Below are 26,476 nucleotides of genomic sequence, written 5' to 3' on the forward strand. Positions count from 1 at the left end.
GAGGATTCACAGATCTGTTTGGATGCTATTAGCAACATATATAGTAGAAGTTAAGATATCACAGGGACAAAATGGGATTCAATGCAATGCAGGAAATGCAATTAATGTATTGGCATTCAGAACACAGTGGTACCAAGGTTATAGGAAGATGGGGTCCTTTAATTCAGAAGCCAAAAGAAAATAATAAATTTGAAGTCCCAAGTGAGAATAGATTGGAAAAGAATGCTTAAATGGCTGTGGTATAATTTGGATTTACAATATGGTAGAAGGCCTGTGGCACTATTAGGGTATAGAGTCCTGAAGAGATGAGGCCTGGTAACAAGTCACTAGATACAATCCCTCAAAGGGGATTGTGGACCATAGTTCATCTTCTTTCCATTGTTAGTTTGCTGGCATAAGGTGAGCACTTTGGCTCTGTTGTATGCTCCCCCCAGAATGTGCAGCTTCATCACAGGCCTAGATACAGCATATCCAACCACTTGTTGATGGGACCCTTCAGAACTGTGAGCCAAAATGTGAGCATGAGCCTGAAGGGCACATTATAAGAATAGAAAGCCAACCAACACAAGCAAGTTATTGAGCTTATGTGTGAGAAAAGTACGAATGCATGTGCCTATTGAGGTACTTGTTCCCAGTTCTAGAGGGTCCAATGAGGCCAAGACAAAAAAGTCTAATCTAGTGCATAGAAATCTCTTAAGTACAGCCTTCCCCTTTCTAGATGACAAAGTGGAGGTTCAACACAGAAAAATGACCTAGCTAATGGTAATAGTAGTGACATCATGATATCTTCTGACAGTCCTTTTGATTGTGTTCATTTATTTACCTGTGTCTATGAAGGGATGCAGGGCACATAACTGTCATGGAGCACTTGTGAAAGTGAGAGAGCAACTTGTAGGAGTTGGTTTCCTTCTACTGTGTGGGTTCTGGTAACCAAACTTAGATCATTGGGCATGGTGGAAAATGCCTTTACCTACTGAGCTGTGTCACCCAACAATACTTTTAAACCCACCAATCAAATACCCCAATCCAATACCCATTTATCTTCTATATTATTGTCGTGAACACATTCAAGACATTGTGACTGCAAAACCATTGGGCACATAAGCCTCAGATGAAGTTCATACTACCCAAAAAGCAAGCATGGCATCAATGAGGAGAAGGGGAGACAATTAGGATTATGCTAAAATTCCTAAAGCACCAAACCATCAAATAGAACATGCTTTCACTGGGTCATCAACCTACACATAAAACATAAGGAACTGCAGAGCACAAGCTGGCTGCAGGCCAAATAGAGAGGGGTGCCAACCTGGTGAAGAACATTCAATTCTTCCATCTAAACTAGAACTAGATGGCATTTTCATAGTCTCTGCTTTACTGTTTTGACCCTTACTGTCTTCATAAGACTAAGGACACACAGACCCACATTTCAAATCTGTTCCACTTCCTAGCTTTGTGACCTGGACAAGTTACTTAAACTCTCAAGGCTTCAGCTTCTGCTTCTATAAACAAAAGATAATAGCGTCTGACTCATCGGGTTGTCTTCAGGAGACATTGGAGACTAATTGTTGATGATGTCCAGCAGCATCCCTGACCATGTTGCTTGGCACCGATTCTGCAAGTACAGGTACGTCCAAAGATACTCATTTTCTGAAAAAGTCACAATTATCTGTTATCCAGCAGGGCTGTTCTAATTGGACTCTTGGTCTGTTTGGTTTTAATGATTTTTTCCAAATTAAATAGAGAGCAAGAAGCTGGTTTAGATTACAGGGTCACTGCAAAAGAACAGAGAAAGTAGATATGACCTATTTTTAAGCTGCCACAGCATAATTGGGAATGCATTCTTTGTCTTGGGAAAGAGCCAACGCTGTAGGCCTCCCTTGCTCTGTGGGTCACATTAACTAAGGGAGCCACTTTGACAACTGGAAGCTCTGGCATGTTCCTAGAGCTTCACTTTCTCTGACTTTCCTGGGGACCCTCACCAGGAGGCTCTCTAACACACACTTCCAAGAACTGTTGAAGTTTCCTTTTTATAAATCTGGCTCCAAATAAGATCAACATCAATGCCCTTAAGTTACTATTGATGAAACCTCTAATGACATCTGTTGGGTAGGAGGCTGAGTTGATATGCTTCTAGCTGTGATGAATTCTGTAACAATTGTGGTAGATTGTCACCAAAGACAATTAACCCATCATGCAAGAGGTACTAAGAGATTTTCCCAGCTGAAAGAAGGTGATCTCAGACAGTAAGTGAACACAAACACACACACACAAAAAAGTACGCCAGTATGCTAGTAGGTAATTGTGTCATTATAAAGATAATACAGAGATGGAGAGATGGCTCAGTCAATAAAGTACTTAAATACTTGACATGCAATCATGAGGATGTGGGTTTGAATTCTCAGAGCCCACATAAAGCCAGATGCAGTTATACATCTGTAATCCCAGCACTCCTCTAAGAAGATAGGAAGGAGTTTACAATGGGAGATTCCTCAGATGTTCACAGACCATCTAGCCTGGCATAGGCAGTGGTAAATAACAAAAGACCCAGTTTTAAACAAGGTGGAAAGCAGGGACCAACATCCAAGTTTGACCTTTGACCTCCACATACATACCGTGTTGTGGGATGAAGAGTCCACAACACACTTACACTTGCATACACATACACACACACACTTTTTATAATAGTTTTTTAAATAATTTTTTAGAAGCTAAAGACCGTATTGTAGCCTAGTCAGTAGAATAAACTAGTAAATAAGTAAGCAACAGTTTGAATGATCATTCACAAGTCTGTCTTCTCTTAACTGATTACAAAAGCAACTGTCAAAAACATATGTGTTTAATGTACTACCATGAGTCAACACATTGAACTCTGGAGTATTTGACAATTTTAGCACAAAATATTTGACAGTCTAGCACAAAAATAAGAGCAGAGTTGTATCAGAGGAAGGACAAGACACCAAATGGTATCCGAATTTAAGACAGAATAGGCGAACTGCAAGATTAGTGCAATAAACTCTACAAATCTACACTTAGTCTCCCTTCTTCTACCAGTCTAAAATAACAATTTTTTTTGAATCTCAATCTCATTCCTTTACAATAATGAGTACAGAAATCTCTGGATTGGTCCAGGACTTTCTGAAGTCTAACAATAAAACCAGATAAAACTTCAGTTTCAGGTAGAAGAGATGGCTCAACCAATGGCTTCTACACAAACAAATATCTAAGTTCAAACCCCAGGGTCTCCTTGTATGAGTGTCAGGGTGGAATGGACAGCCTATCAGCAATCTTTGGATTCAGTGAGGGACTGTCAAAAAAATGGAGAGCAACTGAGAAAGATATCCGATATTAACCTCTATGTGGACAAGCATATATGTATATGCATCTATATATGCATATACATATATGTACACACACACACAAACACCACAAACACAAAAAAGAAAGCTATGTTTCTTTGGTGAAAATGGAGATGGTGGTAGAGGGACAGTCAGAGCCTCATTTGTTTGGCAGTTATAATTGCCTTTCCATAATCAAAGGATTCCTAAGACCATTTGAAGAACTGCAGTTGACACATATGCCATGAGTTGACATAGAACTTACAGGGGAAGGAAAGGTCCTACTGTGCCACCATAAAAAGTTAATCAAAATCATCTCTCTTGAATTTTATGCACTCTACTTTCTCATGGAAACACTAGCTAGCCCCTACCATGCTTAGCTTCTAAGATCAGGTACATCCAGGGTGACATGGCCAAAGACATCATTACTTTATTCTCAGTGTCTGGCTTTTGTGGTGGAGATTGTTTGTTTGGTTTTTCTGAAGACAGCTTTATTTTCTGCTTGATTTGAATGTGCACTCCCTTACAAGTTGTTTGACCTTAACTAGTGAGTCCATAATATGGCACCATTGTCCTGGTGATCAGCCAGTCCATTGCCTGGTGAAAACTGACTACACTGAACCACATGGAAGAGGCAGCATTTGGTTTTGAGATTAACACTCATGAGGAATCCATGTTCTCCTTCCCACTGTGCAATGTTTTCTAGCAAAACTGATCTAGGGACTTAAAGATATTTATCCACCTTCATGGCATCTCACATAGTCAAAGTATAGTTATGAGTACCATAGATCTCACTGATTTGGCCAAATTCTTCACCATCCTGAAGCAAATATTTTTTTTACAAATGTATGTTAGTTTTAACAATTTTTACTTATTATTGAGAATTGCATGCATAGACTCAATGAAATATGATCATATCCTTCCCCCCTAGTTCCTCCTCCAAGATCGCATGTTCACTCCAACACATGATCTTCCCAACTTTATATCATCTTCTTTTATTTTTATAACTCATTAAGTTCAAGTAATGCTGCCCATATGTGCGTGGGTATGGGGCCATCCTCTGGAGCATGGGAAACATACCAGTGTTGATGCACCATGATTCTCCCTACCCCAACAACTCTCTCTTGAAAATAGCCCTTTAGTAAGTACTGGGGCTTGAACAACACCTCCCCAGTCTACACTGAACTGTTGGCTGGCTTGCTCTTCTGTGGGTCTTATGCAGATAACCATAGCTGCTGTGAGATCATGAACATGATGATTGTGTCCTGTCCAGAAGATAGCAGTTCACAATTCTCCCTATCCTCTGGCTCTTAGTCTTTCCACCATGTGCCCTGTGCCTTGGATGTCAAACCTAGGGCTGAGCACTCAGTCTCTTAGTCTTAGTACTCTGACTGTTTACACACACACACACACACACACACACACACACACACACACACACACCTTGATAGAATGAGGGAACGGCTTTGGACATTTGGTACAATGTCAACTATGGGAAGACATATTGCAGAACTGAGGTAAATGACTCCAGAAATCTGAATGCGCTGAATCAAGATGGTGCTATTTCTCCCAAAACCAGGATCCATGGGTCCAGGAAATGAAATGTGCACATTAGCAAATGAATTTAGCACTCCACTGGCAAAATTCCAGCTTCCTTCCCTTTAGAACCTGCTCTTTACTCATCTGGAGTAGTTCTAAAACCTATAGTTCTAAAACCAGGACTGCTTCAATGGGGGATGAGGGTGTTATTCCAGTGACCTAGAAGTCAAGACTGCCACCTGGATACTTGGGGCTTCCAATGCCTCTCAATCACAAGGTAAAAAAAGACAGCAACCATATTAACTAAGGGAATTAATCAAGAGTCCCAAGGAGAAACTCATTGGAAGTACAATGGAAGTATTAGAGATCCCCTAGGACAGGTGATAAAAGTCAAGTAAAAACCATAGCAACTCAAGCTGGGCAAGATTATTAGTGTTCATGAAGGAAGGTTTGGGTCCCTTCCCCAGGTAAAGAAACATGGCCAGCTGAGGAGCCTGCTAAAGGCAAACACAGTATGAGGGGAGGTCATGGAAAGGACTGGCTTTATCTTATAGGATTTAAGCACTACCAACATAAAGCATACATACATACATAGTGTTAAAGTTGCCAGCTCTCAGAGAGACAGATAGATATCATTCATGGACTTTGAGTCTTCTGAGAAAACCTTTTTAGTTGTACACAAGATTATTTTTGCCATTTTAGGCAGAAGTATGACATAGTTTTTATGTTTATTTGAAATTTAAATATAGCTTAAATGGATCCATATAATTACCACTTCCTTAAAATCTCTCTAATAATAATATGTGTTTCTAATTGGGTCTATGCACACGTATGTGAGCACATCCATACTTAGTTGCATATGTTGTACTCATTTTGTTTCTGTGAAGGACTCTTATATAAAACCTAAGCTTAAACTTAAAAAGTTGTATTTATAGTGTTTTGTGGACATTCAATGAGTTAATTCATAAAGGTTCTTTAAAAATAAGTATTATCTAATATATGCTATTATTATGATTAAGGTCATATTTTAGTTATTCCTACATACAATTGTTTTTCTTTTAGATCATTCTATCAGTGCCTGTCCATAGAACTCTTCAAAACACATTACAGGAATCGATGTCCCTCTGTTAAAATGTAAGACCTTTAGAATACAACTGATGTTTGGTTCCTCTTTCCAGGCCCGTAGTACAGATTAGGCTTACCAAATAGCAAATGTGCAATATGTTTAAGCAAATAAACAAATAAGTGAAAGAATCTGCCTTGTGGCAAATACCGAAATCCATTAGTCTGACCAAGTCTCAATCAGTACACAGATGTGAGCGATTCTAAAGGAAAAACAGAAAATGATGATTTTCATAAGGCATTCCTGACCACAGAGTCGATAACTGCCATAGTATGCCTCTGCTGCCATCTGTTAGTTAAGACTTCAGAAAACAGTGTCTTGCAGGGTGCAGGCGGGTGCTGAAGAACTGTGGAGACCTGCTTCGAAGAAAATGAAGCTCTTAAGCTTTCATTGCCCATTCAGGACCAGGAAGAGAGAAGGAAACCAGAGCCCCCAAAATGTTGCTCTTGTCCTTTGCTAACTTGCTGGAATAGGATTGTAAGCTAAATTGCCTATTCTTGGTACTGCTTTGCCTGCATTTTAGCCTACTTGCTAAATTGGTAGAAAGAAGAAGATGAGCAATGCATGTAAAATAATCAGTTTTCTACTTCCCTTGGGCTAATTAGAGTCAATTTCTAGAGTTTCAATAGAAGCAGTATTTTAATTATCATTGTAATTAATAATAATAATGACAAGTAACTACTAGCCAGCAAGGATGAAATCACATCTTACCTCAGGATGAACGTGCTCAGGATTACAGGCTCTACTTTTTAGCTACTTGAGTGCCTGATCATTCTATGAGAAATGAAGAGATTAAAGATTTGGGAAATTAGAATCATAATGAGCAGTACAATCCTAGAGTCTCAGAAGGTCAAGGCCAAAGAAATCACCTGTACTTGATTTCTTGAACCTGGAATTAGGTCTAACATATAGTGTTTAGTTGGGATAGTAAGGTAACGGTAAGATAATATGTACATCCCTATAAACTTAGCCACAAAAAAAAAATAGTGTTACCTTAAAAACATTATGTATTCTAGAAAATAGATGGCATGATATTTGAAGAAAATATTTCTGAAAGAATGTATTTCTATAATTACAAAACAACACCAAACATTTCCCTCTAGGGCTTATATGTGACCCCTTCATTCTTCCCATGGAGGTGTTGGAATGGTTCCTCTTTTTGTTGAATGTGAACTGGTCTCCTGACTTCCTTAAGTCAACAGAACCAGCAGGAGTGAATGTATAAGAGTTGAAAACCTAGGACTGAAAGGTTTATCTCTTGTTCTTCTTGTGTCAGCCATCATGAGAATAAACTTCAAGCTAATCTGTGGGATGATAACTGAAGTACATTGTGGGCAACCCAACAGCCTGCTCGGCAGCCAGTTGTATCAGACTGGTGTGTGAGGCCAGCCTAGGCCTGTCAGGACTGAGCTAACACACCAGCCTACCACAGACATGAACAAGTTCAAATGCTATTTGTTGTGCCTGGACCATGACCACTGAACCACCCACCTGACATTTAGAGTCATAAGAAATGACAAACACTTACTATTCTGTGCCAATGGATTTCAGTGTGGCTTGTTATATAGTAAGAGATAACTGGTATCTACATACAGATAAAAATCAAATAATCCTTTTCTATTGTGTTACAATGTTAGAAGGAAAATATACTGTTTTTTTTTTAAATCACAAAGCAGAATCAACACATTAAAACATACCTAGCCCTTTACAGAAAATAAACTGAGGCCTAGAAGGGGAATACCTTAGTTAGAGTTCCTAGTGTGATTAAAAAAAAAAAAAAAAAAAACACCATGACTAAAAGCAAGTTGATTATAGTCTAAGTGAGCTGTGCCTGTGTTAGTGAAGAAACAAAGGCTCATTTAAGAATAATAGATTGTATGTATATATTGGAATATGATCTGCAACTAAACTGTACCTTTTCTTCCCACCATACTAATGATTTCTATTAGTGCCATCTGGTTCTTCCTCCTTGCCCCCATTTACTTTAATATTTCCATACCATTGGCGATAGGAAAGAAAAGAGTCGCTATATTATTAATAGGGCACTTTCCAGAGATCTCAGGATGATAAAGTGGACGTCACACTTTACAAGGGAACATCTGACAAAAGATGCCCAGAGAAGAAGATAAGTGGAAGGAACAACTGTGAAACTGTGTCGTTAACACATCAGGACACTCCCCATCTGTGGAAGAGCAGAGCGTTAGTTGTCCATTCTTGGTTTTTCTTAGGAAAAGAATCCTTAACATCCTTTTAGTAGGCTTTTAGGCTACTTTTACATTAATTAATGTTGATTTATATTAGAAGTTGCCAAGTGTAACTCTCCTTAACAATCCCTTGCATAGTTACTAAAAATCTAGATGTCTAGGTTTTATCCCAGAAATGTTAACTTAGAATTCAGAAATGGAAAGATGAAAAAAGCAATGTGCATGCATTTGTGTGTGAATCTAACACAATCTATGGGAAGACAGTCACAAAGGAAATGGAATTAAATCCTCAAACAATAACCTGTTAGTTTATCTGCTAGATTCGATGTCAAGCAAACTAAATAAACTATATCAGTGGATAAGGTATTTTATCTCAAAATCAACTTACACATTATTACATATTAACACCAGACAACAACAGTTACCGTTTTGTTGTAGTTCCAAGAAAAGACAAAGAAATTGACATTTCAGTTGGATTAAATGGTTCTAGTGTTATAACTGAATGCCATTTTGAAAGTATAAATAGTTCAAAGATACTCTCCCACTTTTCACTCATCAAATTTCTACCTGGATATCAGTTTTTCTAGAAAAAAAAAAAAAACAGAAGCAGAAGCACAACCTAATGTTCAGACACTCATGATTTAATCAAAAAACTGGAACTTACTCTAATGACCAAGAAGCAGAGGCTAAAAGTTGCTGCCAATCAAAGGCTAGTTGTGAATGGGGGAACTTGGTGAGATTTGGTCTATATAATTACATTAGCCTTGCAGATGGCAACTCGCCTGCACCTGAATAATTTCTTGTCATCTCTCTTGTAGATGTCTGATGGAACCTCGTTGAGTTAACCATACTGTAGATTAATATCCTTGGGAAACTTTCTTGAGAGCCCGAATAGGCTACAAACCAATTGTTTAGAACTCTCAATATAAAATCCATTTTTAAAAGCAATTACAATCACCCTCTCCTTCAGCCTGTCCTAAAATAATGCTTCACCTCAGCAATCCAATTGTGAATTGTCCCAAGGACATCACTTTCAGAATAGTTTGTCAGAAGTAACAGAGAGGCTTTGATGGGGCAGCATCATTTCATTATATAATTTTATAAGAATATTTCTGTTTTAATGTCATGGAAAAAATTAGTTTTTAGGAAATGAACTCCACCAACCACTATTGTGAATATAAATATGTTTTAGTTACAACTTTAGAATATATGTACCATGGGAAAAAATGAACTTATGATTTTTGTGCTATCAAACAGAGAGAACTCCTGTTATCACCTGGGTATTAAACTTCCAGATCTTTCCTCCAAGTTTATAATAAGCACAAACCTACCCAGAGGTATATATAGTAATACTATATACATACAAATTAAAGGTAACTTTTGCTATACTAAATTAACACAAGAGATCATGCTGTATATAATATGTAATCTGCTTTTCTTACTATACATTGGAATGCTCTTCATATATATATATATATTATATATATTTTATATATATATTATATATATATATATTTCATCCATAGGATCATTTTAATGAGAACTTGAATTATTTTATGTAAGCCTACCGTGGTTTCTTCAGCCAGTCTTCATTGTAAGACGTTTAGATTTTTTCCATTAATAGTTTGCTGTTATAAGATGATGAATATCAAGAACACAAAATGTTTTCCCTGATACTAATTAAATTCACCATGTAAATTTCTTGATGTGGAAATTATGTCCAAGTGTATTCTTGGGACACATACAATGCCAAGTGCTCCCTAGCGGACCCCGTGCCAAGCCAAAACTATCTGCCTGAGTTCTTTGAAGGAAAGAAATCTCCTCTAAACAATATCTCTCTTGAGATACCACAAGAGAAAATGCTGATCATTGAGCCAAAGGCCTCCCCCACATCCCTGGGAGGGTAGGGAAATTCAAAGACAGGAGCAAAGCAGCAGACATGCCCGGACTGTCCATTTACTCAATAGCATACAGTGATCACTCGCTACATGCCAAACATCATGTTACCTATCAATGTCCCCTTTCTAGTGTTTGACCTTAGAGATGGTCTTCACAGGGCGTGGCAGCTGCTGTAGGAGTATCATGTTCAGGGTGTCTAAAAACAAATGGACAAGATGAGAAGCTACATGTAAACTGCCAGAAGCCTGGCTCACAGAGGAACTTGTCCATCCTGAGCCTAAATGAATAGAAGTTGTCCAGGTAAACAAGCAGACAGAAGAGAGATGCTGCAATGTGAAGGGCAGATAGGTGAGGTCTCTGAACCAAGCATGGTATATTCTGTGAAATGCCAAGTGAATTGTGGCTACAATAGAGAAAGTACAGACCCCAGCTGCACACAGGACCCTCCAGAGGGCGAGTGGCCTGGTTAAACCTGAAAGACCCCTTTATACCATGTTCAAGAATGTATATGACTGGGCAAAAAATGATTTGGGGTATTTTTGCTTTCACAAATACACAATTGCCACATGGTGAAGGTTAAACATAAATCACAGCTTTGTTAAGACAATTAAGCTGATGTTCCTAGGGCGTTCATCACAAGACCTGGGCTACGTTGTATGCTTAACAGAAAGGAAATGCTGAAGTAATAAAGTTATTGAGAAATTTGATTTTAAAAGCTACAAGTGACCTGTCATGTTATTTCTAAGACAAAATTTTTAATGTCTTTCTATTTTTCATGGTTTTGTATGTATTGCATATTGAACATAATCCCGTACTCACCCTCCTCTCTCTTGCCTTTCTCCCTCCCATTGGACCCTTTGTTCCATGAGACCATTTTATCTCTACTTTCATGTCATCTAAAACATACTATTTTACATCATATATATATACATATATATAATAGCTAGAAACTACAAATGAAAGGAAACCTGATATTTGCCTTTTTTTGAGACTGGCTAGACTGTATTTTTTAACTGTTTCTGTAAGAATTCTTTCTATACCATTCACAACCAAAGATGTATCATTATTTAACCATATAGATCACCTAGATCAGTGGTTCTCTGGAGTGAGATACCCCACACCCGTTGCACTGACCATGCCCATTGGTGTGTGGGGACAGGTGCGGACATAAACTCTGGGGTGTAGATCTGGGGTCCCAGACCTCAGCTTGCTCCCTTACTTTCTGGTTGGAGACCAAGAGCATCCAAGGGCATCCTTGGAGTGGGAACCCGAGGTGGTCATCTGTTTCTGGTGTAAGTGATTTCTCCCCAAATACACATCAATCAACCTATATTGTGTCCTGGAATCTTTTTTCCCCATACAATTGTTCTCAACCTTCCTAATGCTATTACCCTTTAATCCAGCTCCTCATGTTGTGGTGAACTCCAACAATAAAATTATTTTTGTTGCTACTTCATAGCTGTTAATTGTGCTACTATTATGAATTATAATGTAAACATCTGTGTTTTCTGATGGTCTTAGGGGACCCCTGTGAAAGGGTCATCACAATCCACAGGTTGACAATTGCTGAGCTAAAGGATACCGGAAAGAAAAACAAAGCTTAGAAGGGATTTGCCTACACCCCAAAAGATAACATGTGAGAAATCATGAGTACAAAAACATATTTTGTGACTTTAAAATGCATTGTTTTCTCCTCTATTCGCTATGCTCTAGAGCCAACCCAGGACCTTGGACATGGCAGGCAAACTCAGTACCACAGAACTCTGTCACCAGCCTTTATTATTTTCTTTGCATCCAGCTTGGCTATATAGACCAGGGTGGCCTGGAACTTGATATTTTGTCGCCTCTTCCTCTCAGGTTCTGGGATGATAGGTGTGTAAACTTCCAGGCCCTGGTACCCTCGGTGCTTCCTTAATAAGACAATGTGTCTCAGTCCATGTTGTGCCACTATTATAAAGCAGCTACACTTTTTACAAATGTTTGCCTATAAGTTTGCAGGCTTGTAAGGCCAGGATGTTAGCACCTAACATATCAAAAACTCACACAGCAAACAGAAGAGTAAACTTGCCAAACACAGAATGTAGCCTCTTTTAGAAGAGCCACAGTCCATCACACATGAAGACCCCTGGTAGCCTCTAATAGCCAGCCCCATGCCCTTAACACAATGACAGTAGTATCCTCTGAAGTTGGAAAAGATTCATTCAAGTCATACTTCTTTACAGCATCCTTGCTCTTCCTCTAACGATGAAGCCTTTCTAAGAGATGGTCCCTTCAAAGTAGGGGAGATGAGTCAGTTAATAAAGTGCTTGCCTGGTAAGTAGTAGGACCTGAGTTTGGATCTTTAGGACTACAAATATTTGGGCATAGTGGTGTGCTCCTGTTATCCCAGAGGGAAGATGAAAGTAGATGGACCCCTTTGGAAACTCTTAGTCCTGAACCATGTGGTGAAATTCTATGCCAATGAGAAACCCTGTGTCAAACAAAGGGTAGAAAACACCTGAGGACAGTCCTATTATATACATACATACACACACAATGACCCCCCACACATGTGCGCGCGCGCGCACACACACACACACACACACACACACACACACACACACAGTGCATACACACACACAAATAGCCCCTCCAAACCTCCAGAAAAGTCAGAATAGGAGAAAAGATAAAGTTGCATTAAGCACTAGCCTGGTAGTAAATGACATCAGTATTACCTGCAGCATAGCAGTAACATTAGCATACACTGACTTGTACTGAACATTTTCTAGGGGCTCATCCCTCTAATAAGCATTTATATGAATCATAGCATTGGACAATCCTTGACTTTAGTGCTATTCCACAGATGAACAAACCAGAAACTCAGATTACATATACAACCTGCCCAAGACCACAGAGTAGCATTATTCCAGACATAGTGGCATACAGCTGTAACCTAGCACTCAGGAATCTGAGGTAGGAAGATTACAAGCTCTACCCAAAACAGGATAAATAAGACAGTGTCTCAAACTAACAGACAAACAAAAAGCCAAGTGATAGAGCCAAGCACTCCCAAAACAGTATTTTTTTATATATATAATTTTTATTTAATTTTATATAACAAAGTCCAATTAAATGAAAACAAACATTTATACACAATATTTGGGAATTTGGGCGTTGTTCTTTCCAAACTACTTCCTGCTGATAAGGGGCGCTGTCTTGGGGGATTCGAAGAAGATTCAGATATCCTAGCTGTAGTCTGTAGGGCTGTTTTGTCCAGCTCCAAAACAGTATTTTTAACCTCTGTGAACATTTTGTCCATATAGTCAGAGCAAAATATAAACCCACACATATGAAAAACCATTACTGGGATGCTCAGATGCAAAAACCCCTGCCACCAAGCCTGACAGCCTGGGCTTGATTCCTGAGATTCATACAGTAGAAGGTGAGAAACCACTCCCCCAAATTGTCCTCTGACTTCTGCATGAATGTCATGGCACATGTATCCACACACATAGTTGACCATATATGCACACCACACACACACACACACACACACAGAGAGAGAGAGAGAGAGAGAGAGAGAGAGAGAGAGAGAGAGAGAGAGAGAATAAAACTTGAGATTTTATTCCATCGGCTTTAACACATACTTTTTTATTTCCCAGAAGAGATACCTTGGAATTGTTCCCAGGATTCATGGGCAGGTGAGACCACCAGTGACCCTGGCATGTTGCAATCTGTCCCCTGAAGAACAGTCTGCCAATGAAAGGCTACACTGGAAAAGGGCTTTGCACTGAGGTGATAGGCCGATGGGAATGTCTGCAACTGGACTTCCCCCCAGCAGTGTGCCTGCAGCTGGTGATGAATGGAAGATGAGAGCAATTTGTGCTAAACCAGGCTGTCCCCTGCATGCAGAAGAGTTCAGAGCATGCCTGCAAGTGAGAATGATTCACTGAGCCTGCTTGGGCAATCTGTGAAGACTTTATTCCAGACTCACAGCAGGGAAAAACTGACTTAAATCTTGCCCATGGAGCTCTCCAGGAATGAAATCTATCATATCACTGTAGGGAGAGAAAGAGAGAAATCAGCTCTGCAATTGTGTGGTGTACCCAGGGAGCAGCCACTGCTGTCAATATTCAGACTTCCCCTGGATAATTAATGAGCTGCTATCAGCCATGGCTGCCCCTGCAACTTGCTACTAGCTGTGGGTGGGAGAGAGTCGTTGGGCGGCTAGCAGCTTTGAAGGGACAGGAAATATAGTTTAAAAAAACAGAAAATGAAAAGGGGAATTGGGAAGTCAGAAAAGTGCCTGCTGAGAAAGCATGGGGGCCTGAGGTTGGATCCAAGAATCCATGTTAAAAAACAAAACAACAACAAAAACAAAAAACCAGGTGTGGTGGCATGTTCTTGTGACCATAGCACTGCTGGAAGGGTATAGGGAGAGACTGATATGTCCCTGAAACTCACTGGCCAGCCAGCCAGGCCAAATAGATGAGCTTCAGGTTTAGCAAGAAATCTTGTCTCAAAACGAAGTAGAGGTATCCTAGTTTGCTCTCTGTTGCTGTAATAAAACACCATGAACAAAAGCAACTTGGGAAGGAAAGAGTTTGTTTGTTTGATTCAACAGTCCATCATGAGGGGAAATCAAGACAGGAACCTGGGGGCAGGAACTGAAGCAGAGATCATGAAGGGACACAGCTCACTCACTGACTTGCTCTCCATGGTCCTCTCAGTGTACTTTCTTATACACAGCCCGGGATCACCTGCTTAAAGGGTGATGAAGCCCCTGGTGGTCTGGACCCTCCCACATCAATCATTAATCAAGAAGACGCTGGCAATCAGATAGTTAAGATTTCCTCTTCCCGGGTAACCCAAGTTTGTGTCAAGTTGACAGAAAACTAACTAGCACAGGAGAATATCAAGGAAGACTTCAGATCTGGGTCTCTCGAAATACCACATACACACACACACACACACACACACACACACACACACACAAAGAGAGAGAGAGAGAGGCATGTACACACATATATGAACAAATATCCATATGCACCCACATCACAAATATACACACTAACAAATACATTAATCACACATACCTACAACACATGCCACACACAAATTAACATTTTTTTAATTAAACTTTTTTTAAAAAGGAGACACTGATTTAAGGATTATATTTGGCCAGGAGTTATAGGAACAAGATTCTAAAACCACTGAGTCCATCCTCCCCAGGGCATGGTGCTGTATTCCTACTCTGACTGTGAGCATGCTTTTGGGGCCAGTCCTGTACAGAGAAGGGCCTCCAGTAGCTAGTATTTGAAAGACAGTTAGCTAGCAACCCTTAACCACTTCATCCTCTTCAACCTTTAATAATAATGCTAGTCGGTGGTCTGTTATATGTTAGGCATGCTACAAAAATCCTTGAAAAATTGGAAAGAAAACCTTTAAGTCTATTAACCAATAAAACTAGCAAAACAACTTTTCATGTCAAAGGTCACTATCATTCCCTTTTTATAGGTGCAGTTTCAAATACTTTGTCTGGGGTTTCTAACAGCTCATAGACCTATGTGTGCTTCCACTCTCAAAGGTGACTGAAAAATAACTACTTAACTGTGATTGGTACCCAGATTACAGCATTCAGAATATTTATCACAAATTCTATCCATCTTAGTGACTCCCTTTTCCCATTAGACTCCAAGCTTCCAGGGAGTACAGATTTCATACATCATGTTTGTTCACATCTTACCAGTGCTTAATGTCATGCCTTGCATGTGGGATGTCTCTATTACACACCACTGAATGAACAAAATGTTTGCCCCTAGTATTCTTAGTCATGAGCTTCCCAGAGGCAAGGCCTGTGGATGGTCTAATCATATTTTCTGTGATCTCATCCACGGCCTGGTCAATAGTGAACAGCAGTTACTGAATGGCAGAATCCAGTATTCTTTGTTTTGTTTTGTTTTGTTTTCTTTCACCTGTGTGTGTGTGTGTGTGTATGTGTGTGTGTGTGTGTGTGTGTGTAAGCCAGAGGACAATGTTAGATTTTATGCTCAAGAATGCTATTAGCCTTCTTTGAGAAAGGGTCTCTCATTGACCATAAGCTCACCAATTAGGCTAAGCTGGCTGACCATGAACTCCTGTCCTTGATCCTCCTGTCTCTTCTACTTCCATGTGGAAATATAGACACATGCCACCTGCTAACACCTTTATGTGGCTTCTGGAGACCAAACTGAGGTCTTCATACTGTTAACAGCAAGCAACTTAACAGCTGGTCTATTTCCCAGAACCTCCTGTAAGTTATAAAGAAACGGTATCTACTTTCAGGAGCAATCAGACCTGAGTTAGACTGCTCATTGCCTGTGTGACTATGACAAGGTTATTCAAACTCTCCATGTATCCACAGATGATAGGTCTGATAGCAGGATCACCAGATGTGACACCACACATGCCTTAAATCCAAGCTCTTGAGAAGCAGAAGTAGGCAGATCTCTATGAGTTCAAAGCCAGCCTAGGCTACATAGTGAGACCTTGTCTCAAAAGAAGAAAATTAAAACAATTGTTGAGAGGATGAAATGATAAAAATTTCAGCAGATAGTTTGATTTAATAAAAAGCTAAATAGCCATTAGCTAGGCAAGAGGTATAGGCAGGACAGCCAGACATAGACGATGCTGGGAAGAACAAAGGCAGGGTCTCCAGGAGACTCAGAGGAAGCAAGACATGCTGGAAGACAGGTAAAGCCATGAACCACGAGGCAGCATGTAAATTAATAGAAATGGGTTACTTTAAGTTGTAAGAGCTAGTTAGATACAAGCGTAAGCTATCAGAAGCTTTCATAATTAGTAATAAGTCTCCTTGTAGATATTTGGGAGCTGGCAGGTGGGACAGAAAAAATCTGCCTACATTTATTTTTGGAAGCAGATGGGACACACAGAAGGGAAAAACACAGAGGGAGACACAAGCAGAGACAGAAGTTAAACTGCCATAAGCCAAGGAAAACTGAAAAGTGCCAGAAAGAGGCTACAGAACATATTTTAGGACATGGGGCATGGTCCTGCCAATCTCTTGCTTCCAGACTGTGACCTCAAAGAACCATGAAAGTATATTATATTAAGCTATTGTTTACAGGGCTGTTATTTGTTCTGGCAGCCATGTAAAACTCATACAATGGTGACTGCAGGTGCTATTTGAGAATTCAGGTTGACTTGATATTATTTAATTAATAACAGAGCAAAAGCAAATAGCTCACTTCTGTAAGTTCAGATGCACTTTGCTGGAAGCAACAACTTTAATGAGCTGATGTCATAATTCATAAACAAGATAAATTACAGAGCAAGGACCTTCTTGGAATGATTCATGACATGATCACCTTGAAGAACAAGGTTCCATTTAGTAAAATATGTTCATCCACAAACACCATGCAAAAAAAAAAAGACACAAGTGCAAACCATTATCCTTGAGTCTATCATGGTCCCTCCCCAACCCATGAAGAAATAGCCTTATGTTTATCAAGCATCTCCTTCTGTAACCTCTGTCTTGAAAACAAAGTATGAGTGCTAGAAAGACATTCAACAGTTAAGAAGAGCACTGACTGCTCTTCCAGAGGACATAGGTTTGACTCCCAGTATCCACACGGCTTCTTACAACAGTCCTTAACTCTAGTTTCATGAAATTCAATGCCCTTTTCTTGCTTTGGACAGCACCAGACATGTACATGGTACTCACATATACATGCAAAAATCCATACATATAAAAGTTTATAAGTCTAAAATAAAAATTTATTATTTTGCTAAAGGATGACAGACATACAGGAAAGACATACATGGATCAGTGATTTTCTACATACTGTTACACCTATGTAACCAAGCAAGAAATAGAACATAATTAGCATTCTAGAAGTTTCTTAACACCACTGACCAGGTGTGTCTATTTTTAACACTATAAACTATACCACAGAACCAAATAGTGCTGTGTTATGTTGTTCAACATTACATCTCTGAGACTCAGGCATTCTGTTACATGGCATGGTAGTCTGTTCCTTTATATTGCTATGTAGTATCCCTTTGCACAATTTACCCATTCTATAGCTGATAAAATGTTAAGTGATTCCAAGTTCATGGATATTAAAAATTGTGCACCTAGTAGATGATAATTAGTATAAAACCCACAAGTGGTCACAGTACAGAGGAGTGTCTGTGGACTGACTGCTCCCTCCCCAAGGCTCAGGCGCCATCCTGGAAGAAGAGGCAGACAGATTTTAAGAGCCAGATCCTAGGGAGGATTGAAGTAAGCCAGAATATTCTGGGCACAACTAGACTGTAATAAACTCACACCATCTGTGGTGTCCGCACAAAGTCTGCACAAGAGCAAGCTAGTCAATATTCCAGCATAGAAGGGAGAGGGGCTCATGAGTAATATTTCATTATTGTATTAATTTACATTTCGTGATAAAATGAAGTTGGGAGTATTTCAAATATCACCTATCTGGTGATCCCTATTTGTAAAGTATCTGTTTAAATACTTTGTCCATTTAAAAAAAAATGAGGCCACCAATCTCTAACATTGTTTTACACACACACACACACACACACACACACACACACAATGGGAGGCTTTTCTTTGTAACCTTAGCTGTCCTAGAACTTACTCTGTTGACCAGGCTGGCCTTTAATCTGTCTGCCTGCCTCTGCCTCCTGAGTGCTGGGATTAAAGGCATGTGCCACAACCACCCAGCAGAAAAAAAAATTTTCAAAAAATTTATACGATAAACATTTTGGCTGGTTGTGTAATATAAGCAATGTGTTGGGTACAAGAATTCTACTGGAATGTGTGGTTCCATTCCCTCTCTTTGTTGTTGTTTTTGTTGTTCACTCAAAAGCCTTGAAAAAAAAACTAAAACTAAAACAAGATCTCTGAGCCTTAATGTCACACACACTATATAACTCAGAAGAACTGGAGTCATTGCCTCACTCAAGCTGGATATTTCCTCAGGGAACCATCCGGAGATGATTTCTCCTTGCGCACCACAGTAGCAGCTCTGTTTCTCTCATCAAACAGAATTTGGATGCAGCTCACAGGGTTCAAGGTCCTCAGAAGCCAAAGGAATTTGAGGTCTTCCAAATGCTCATTTTTGATCGGCTCATGAAGAGTCCACCAATCAGTATGCAAGCTTTGTTGGGCAGGGGTGGGGTTCTCCAGCATCAAGCCTCACCATGTTCCTATTTGTTCTTTCTCTGCCTTCCCAAGTTCTAGAGAAAATGGACACGTGATTGGTGAGCCCCGCACTGCTTCTTGTTGGTGCTGCTGTCTTTGAGAACTGAATGACTGGTTGGCACTGGTTTTCTTCATGGATGGCAAAATGTCACATCTCCCAGAATTCATGGCAAGTACCAAACACCTGGTACATAACTGGACTTCTCTAGAAGCTTTCCTACTCAATGGAGAGCTTGCTCCTGGTGGCAGCCACTCAGGAATCTCCAGGGCAACATGCAGAAGCTGTCTGGGGCATTTTTTATTATGTGAGTTTCTCAAATATCATTTTTCAGTGTCACCACTGACATACCTCAGAGCAAACTCAGTCTCAGGAGAAAATTGATGTAAACTTGGAAAGACAAATGTTCACCATTCATCAAGTCCTTTCCCTGAGGAACACCCTCAAGTCCCTGACTAGTAGCGAATTCACAGCCAAGACTGGGGACAAACAGTTTTGCTAGTTCTTGTTCAAAACTGGGTTCTAGTGACAAAGGACAGACACAAAGGTGAACAGGCAAGAACAGCCATATTCACATTATGAATGATGCTACCATATCACCAATTATCTAAATATTAAACAGACAAGGCTCAGAATCATCCATCAATAGCTCTCATTTTTGCCTGTATATATTTTCCTATTTTTCCAGAAACAAGTGTATTTCTTGTTTATTAAATATATCTCAAAGTTAATGTTAAACTCAAGCTAGATAACAATAGAATGCAGAAGAAATGTGAAGTGCTGATTTACAGCTTTTTGATGGGGCTGCATGGAAGCAGGCCTCCCTTTGAAGCAACTCAAAGATAATGGGAGATGGTAGATGAGGCAGCTGCTTCTTGCAAAAGCTCTCACTTGATAAAAAGCAGTAACCATGATGTTGATAACAGTGATAAACTAGCATTTGTGAAGAGCTGGGTCCAACAGAGGCCAAATGCAATGCATGCTGCCACACGATAAGGGAAAAACACATCACATGGCTGGGATGTTTGCAGTCAATACCTTCATCTCCCCTGTAACCTACTCTTACCCTGCTGCCCCTGTCATCAGTCCTCCATCCCTAGTCCAACCTTCTTGGTTAGGGGCTGAGTGCCACTAGAATGCATTCTTGATTTCCACAATGGCTGCCTCATCTCTGCTAATTATTTAGAACATTTTGAATCTTTACTCCTGCCCCATGGTAATGTTCTGTAAAGCAGAGTCATTCATTCATTCATACATAAAGTAAGGACTCAAACCCATCGCCAACCAAAATCAGACTCTTTAATCTTTGCTTTCCTAGACTCAGCTCACACAGCTTTGATTAAACAGGCACAGGTTCAAATCTCAATCTTCCCACTTCTAGTGACCTTTAGAAAGAGCTTGCACATCAATGCCCTTGGCAGACATGGGTTTATTGTTGAAAAGTAGCTACAGGCTTCATGTGAGGTTTCGCAGAGTGTGATGGTGTGGCAAAGCTCATGCACAGAGCCCAGCATAAACACATTTGATAAATAGTAACAAGTAAACCAAACTAATATCTGACCTATTAAATCAGGTTTCTAAGAGAAAGTACAAGTTAATTGCCTAATTTGGAAAATGCTTTAAAATGAATGACTTCAAGAGAGCCTCTTCAAAACTATATAAATACAAAGTTTCTGTTAGCATCAATGTGTCCTCAATCATCCCAAATCACCATTTTATAAAGAGCTAATGAAGGGCCTTCTGTTTCGGAAAGCAAGCTAAGTACAGGTACATTTTCTCCGACCTGCCTCCCTCTGAGGAATAATTTCCTGGCTTCCTTAATTCCTTCCAATAATAAGGTCTACGATGGGACATAATGCCACTACATGATGTTCAAATATTTGACATGATATTGATGAAAGAGAGACTGCTGGAGCTCACCTCACTTTGTAGCTCTCAATTTTCATCGTGCACATGGCTCACCCGGAGCCACATCTCCACATCTAAGACTTGCCTGAATCCTGGGATGGTCCTGGTGCATCCTGGGATGCTTCTGGCTCATGGAATACACTTGGAGTAGCACAGAGCCCCAGGTCCCAATGACCCCTATATATCCCAGTTCACTGGGAGCTTTAAGTAGCTGCCCTCACCCCACAGTCTGATTCCACTGAAGGAAAGCAGCTGACAATGAGTGCTTACACTATTAACAGGTCACATTAAGGTGATGGTAGTGCTATTTTTATTCAGATATCCGTAGATCATGGCTATGGGACATGTGCTGTGACCCCAGAAACAAGAGGAAAGGGGTTGGTGAAAAACATGCCTAAATATCCTTGCTCTACAACCATTACCAATGAATGTTTACTGCATTCCAAGGGATTTCTTAGAGCTTGCTAGCACAACATTCTGGAGTATCATCCAGCATACCCCTCCATCCATATACTCAAAATATTAAGAAGTTGTCCAAATGAATGCTAATCTTGAGAGGCAAAGCTATGATTTGAAACTCTGTTTAATGGAAAACTTTGGGGGGGTGTGGGGGGTGCATTACCACCATTACTTAATACATTATGCATATTATGCAAAGAATATATTTGAAGGTATGATTTTACCCTCCAGGAATCCCTTCATCATCTCTCCCTTCCAGTCTTCACCCCATTGCCAGGAAACCACTGATCTTCCTATCATAATACCTTAGTTGGCATTTTCTGGAGTTTTATGTGAACAAAAACCACACTTTGGTATCCATTCTTTTGTGTTTTTCAGTGGTTCACTCCTTTTTGTTGTTGAGTAACATTGTGTTGTGTGGCTATATCTCATTTCTACCCATTTATTCCCTGATAAATATTTTGGTTATTTCCCTTTGGAACAGCAGAGAGGCTTCTGTGAGAATCCTTCTACTGTCTGTGTGGACATATGGTTCCACTCCTCCTGAATAAATATCTAGGAGTAGAATGGCTGAGTCATTCAGTAACTGTATTAAATTTAACTGCCAACTGTTTTCCAACGTGGCTGTACCATGATACACTCCCTCCACAATCATATGAGAGCTCCAGATGTTGCACGGCTTTGCCAGGACTTGGTAAAGGTTGGTCTTTTTAATTTAAGCATTTCAATGAGTAGTGAGGTCTTGTTAGATTAATCTGCATTTCCTCATCAACTTAACACAGGTGAGGATCTTTTTGTGTGCTCATCTGAAATGCAAACATTTACACTGAATGCTTTTTTGTGTTAAACGAGTACACTATGATTTTTCTTCACTAGACAAAAATAAAAACATGGCAGGCCCCAAACTTTTAAACAGCAATATCCATTTTGTCATACTATTAACAAAGTGTATTGCAAAACAAAAGCAGGCAAACATTTTTAATTTGAAAGTTTTATACGGTCATGGAAAATTAAAAATGATATGCCAAGACAATTAGAATTCCCAACTAGTAGAAAGAATAATAGGAGAGAGAGAGAAGCTTGTGGCACGTTCTTCATTACTTGAAACTATGTTTGCACACAGAGCTCCATACTGTGGTGTATGTGTCCCATGGTAGGGATTCATTATTCATTTGTAAGTTCTGCATTCCCCCTTAGCCTTGGCAAATCCTCCTTGGCTCCACCATAGTCATAAACACCAGTACAAATGTGGCCAATGGCACTGTACGGCAACACTCAGTTAGGACAACTGCCAGACTCCACTCAAAATGTTCTCATTGGTTTCATCAAATTGAAAGCATACAATATTGAAATACCCTCAGACCATTTATTGCTTACCTTATCATTTCTGTGACAAAATACCTGATCAAAAAGACATTAAGAGGAAGGGTTTGTTTGGGTTCAGGGTTTCAGAGAGACTCTGGTTCACTGGGGCAACAAAAACATTATTGCAGGAGCAGTTCCATCCTTAGAAAGGACTAGGAGGTAGAGAGCATTAGACTAGTACCAGGGTGGGCATCGTCTTCAGAAGCCTAAGTGCAATGACTTACTTCTGCCAGCCAGACCCACCTCCTAAAGTCTCCATGGATTTTGAAAATAATGCCATAAAGTGGAGACCAAGCATTCAAAACATGAACCTGTAGAGTCACCCCATAACAGAGCACAGTTGTCCTCCAAAGATAGGCTGGGCACCAGCTTGTACACACATCCACATTCAAAACCTCCATGCTACAATGTGATAGCATGAGCTATGTTGACGTTACCACATGCTTGCCCTCCTCTGCATCCAATACTTCTTTCACTGCCCCATGGTCCTCACATTTTTCCATATGCCACTTGACTCTGAACCCTCCTAAATCCTAAGGCAGGAACACCAACCTAAATTGCACCTGAGGCAAGAGGGCCTGAAAACTTGAGGTGAGTCTTTCCTTCACCTAGCTGTGTCTGATGATTCAAGACTCAGGTCACCTCTTCCAAGTCCCAGTTGCATCTTTTTTTATTTCCTACATCACATGACTTCCTGGCATTATTACTAAGAATAACTATTCTGGAGAGCATGCAAACCTGGAACTTTTAAAATAGCTCTTCTCATGATCAAACAACCAAATGTTTTCCGCCCATTTCATTTCCACTAATCCAAAGCAGACTCAGTGCCCTTTTCCCTATAACTGGTGTTTGTTTTTCTTTAGTTGTCTCCTTGCCCTCCTCAGAAGGAAACGCCAAGATCTTGGTACGTAGATGGGGACGACACAATACACTGTCACCCACTATGTGGCTACTCTCCATCATGTAAAATCAAGGACCCCTGCTTCCCTCAACCTCAGAGGAAACACTCTGGTCTCCTCTACTTGTATCAGCTTTTGGTACCCTCAGTGCATTTATGAACATTATTAAAGATGCTGCATGGCCTTTTCACGTGGTACATTGCTTAGAAAGCTCTAAAAACAGCTACAACAAAACAGAGATAGCTGCCATGGATTGAGCCTTTGTTTCTCACCACACACTCTGCTAAAGATCCAGATCCTGATAGGTCCCTGAGCCATGTGCCTGCAGGGCAGAGCCATCTTCCCAATTTGGAGACAATGTGATCAGTTTACAGGGTGAATAACTTGCCTAATGCCACACAGATATTAGCCAGAGGAGTTAAGCTCTGCTCTCTCAGGTGCCATTAGCTCATCATTTAACCGTTATACCAACATCTCCTCTGAGAAGTCATTCCCAGTGTTCCAAATTGTAGAAATAGCTCCTTCCTCCAAAAACTTTATTTTTCTGTTGTACCTCTCCTATCATACTTCTAACCTTATAGTATTTGTATTTGTACAATAAATACAAATGCTTATTTGTATTGTAAACTAAAGAGTCTTATGTGCTCTTTAATGGAAATTTTTCTGCCCACTGAACCTTGGAACTCACACAGCCTCTGTTAGTGATGTGTGTTTGTTGGCTTTTGTTTTGTTTATTTCTGATACCTGGATGGACGAGTCAATAAGTGAATACAGATAATGCTTTCACCTGCCTTGCCCCCTGTTTTTCTGGAACTTGTACCTTACTTCACAATCACCTGTTTATTCTTCAACTGGTCAAGCATGCCACATTCTCTCTGGTCCATGGTCACCCAGAAAAAATTAGCTGCTAATTACCTTGGGATAACAATTGATCTGGAAGGAGTAAGAGAGCCAAGCAAATGCCTTCTCAAAAGGAGGACAGACGTCTACCCTTCTAGGAACACAGGTAGAGGCAAGCAGTTACTATTGCTACTGCAGCCAAATTGGAACAACATGATTCTAGAATGAACCTAATTCAGTTTTGCTGTTTTGTTGTTGGTGGTCTGTTTTGTTTTGTTTGGGGGAGGGGGAATGTTGTTGTTGCTGTTGTCGTGTTTCATTTTGTTCTGTTGCCTCTTTGCTTCATTTGAATCTCCACTCTAGTATAGCAGCCTCCCCAGACTTACCTAGCATCAGGTCAGCTCTACTTGGCTTGGGAATTGGACACTTCCTACCTCAAGAGTCTTACAGAAACTAAAGGCTTAGAAAAGAGTGGTGTCAGTACAATGATAGTCAAATGAAGTCTTAGTCGCACTGTGTTGCATGAGAAAGACAGATTATATGAACTTTATATAATCTGTCACCACTCTCAGGTCAAATATCATTTACTATGCAAATGACTGTGTGGCATTTTGGTCTTCCACTTACACTCTGAAGCATTTAAGAACAAAGCAAAGAGAAGTCTAAAGGAAAATGGCTGGTTACAGCCAGGATTCAAGCACCACCTTCAAGAACCTCACTCCTCCACTCCCACATGTCCTCTCTGGCTTCCCACGGTGGCCCTGGGCAGCTCCAGGCACTCTTCGTGGATACAACTGGCTGCAGTAGCTCAAGCTTCACCTTTACAGACTACTCTACCCAGAAAAGGGAGGGGAAACCTCTTTTTAATTTTACTTCTATTGTAGAGAGAGCACTTATGACACAGCATGTGTGTGTGTGTGTGTGTGCATGCGTGTGTGCATGCGTGTGTGCGCCTGTGATAGTCAGAGGATAACTTTCAAGAACTGACTCTCTCTCCTTTCACCCACAAGGTCCATGAATTGACCTCAGATTGTCAGGTTTGTATGGTAAATGCATTCCCATAATGAGGCATCTCAACTGCCTGAAAAAGAGCTTCTTTCAGCCATTCCTGCCAAAAAACATGGCAGTAGAAGTTGGTGTACACTTGTGATCCCAGCTTTGTGATTTAATCAAAGGGGGCAGGAGGATTGGGAGCTGATCAGCTGTGTGGTCAGTCCTGGGCCAGACTGGGCTACATGTTTGTCACTAAGACATGGCACACATAAGTTAGTGAATGTCCCATAAGCATATAATTCAGGATGGAAACTCCACTTTCCATCAAGAAAAAGGCACCAATTTTAACATGAATACAGGGTAATACAAAATATGGCCATTACATGTTACATGGACACTTGGTATATTAGCTTTCAACCTTATCTCCCCACCCCCAACTCATCCTAAGCAGTGGAGTGAGTGTGTGTGTGTGTGTGTGTGTGTGTGTGTGATGGAGATCATCAGCACTGTTTAACACACATCCTCAACCCTCTGCCTTCAAGGCCCATGCGAAGTTTGTACTTTCAGCTTCTTTGAATTTACAGAGAAAATAAGCTTGTGTTTTGTTGTATGAGATGAGAGCAAGTACTACTCTGGGAGGAGCTTTGCAGGGCTGTTGGTCATTCTCTGTGCTCTCTTCACAGCCCTGTAGTGACCACAGTATACACTAAGACCAAGCCTTTCC

This window comes from Phodopus roborovskii, unplaced genomic scaffold (genome assembly GCF_943737965.1).
Source record: "Phodopus roborovskii unplaced genomic scaffold, PHOROB, whole genome shotgun sequence".
NCBI lineage: Eukaryota > Metazoa > Chordata > Mammalia > Rodentia > Cricetidae > Phodopus > Phodopus roborovskii.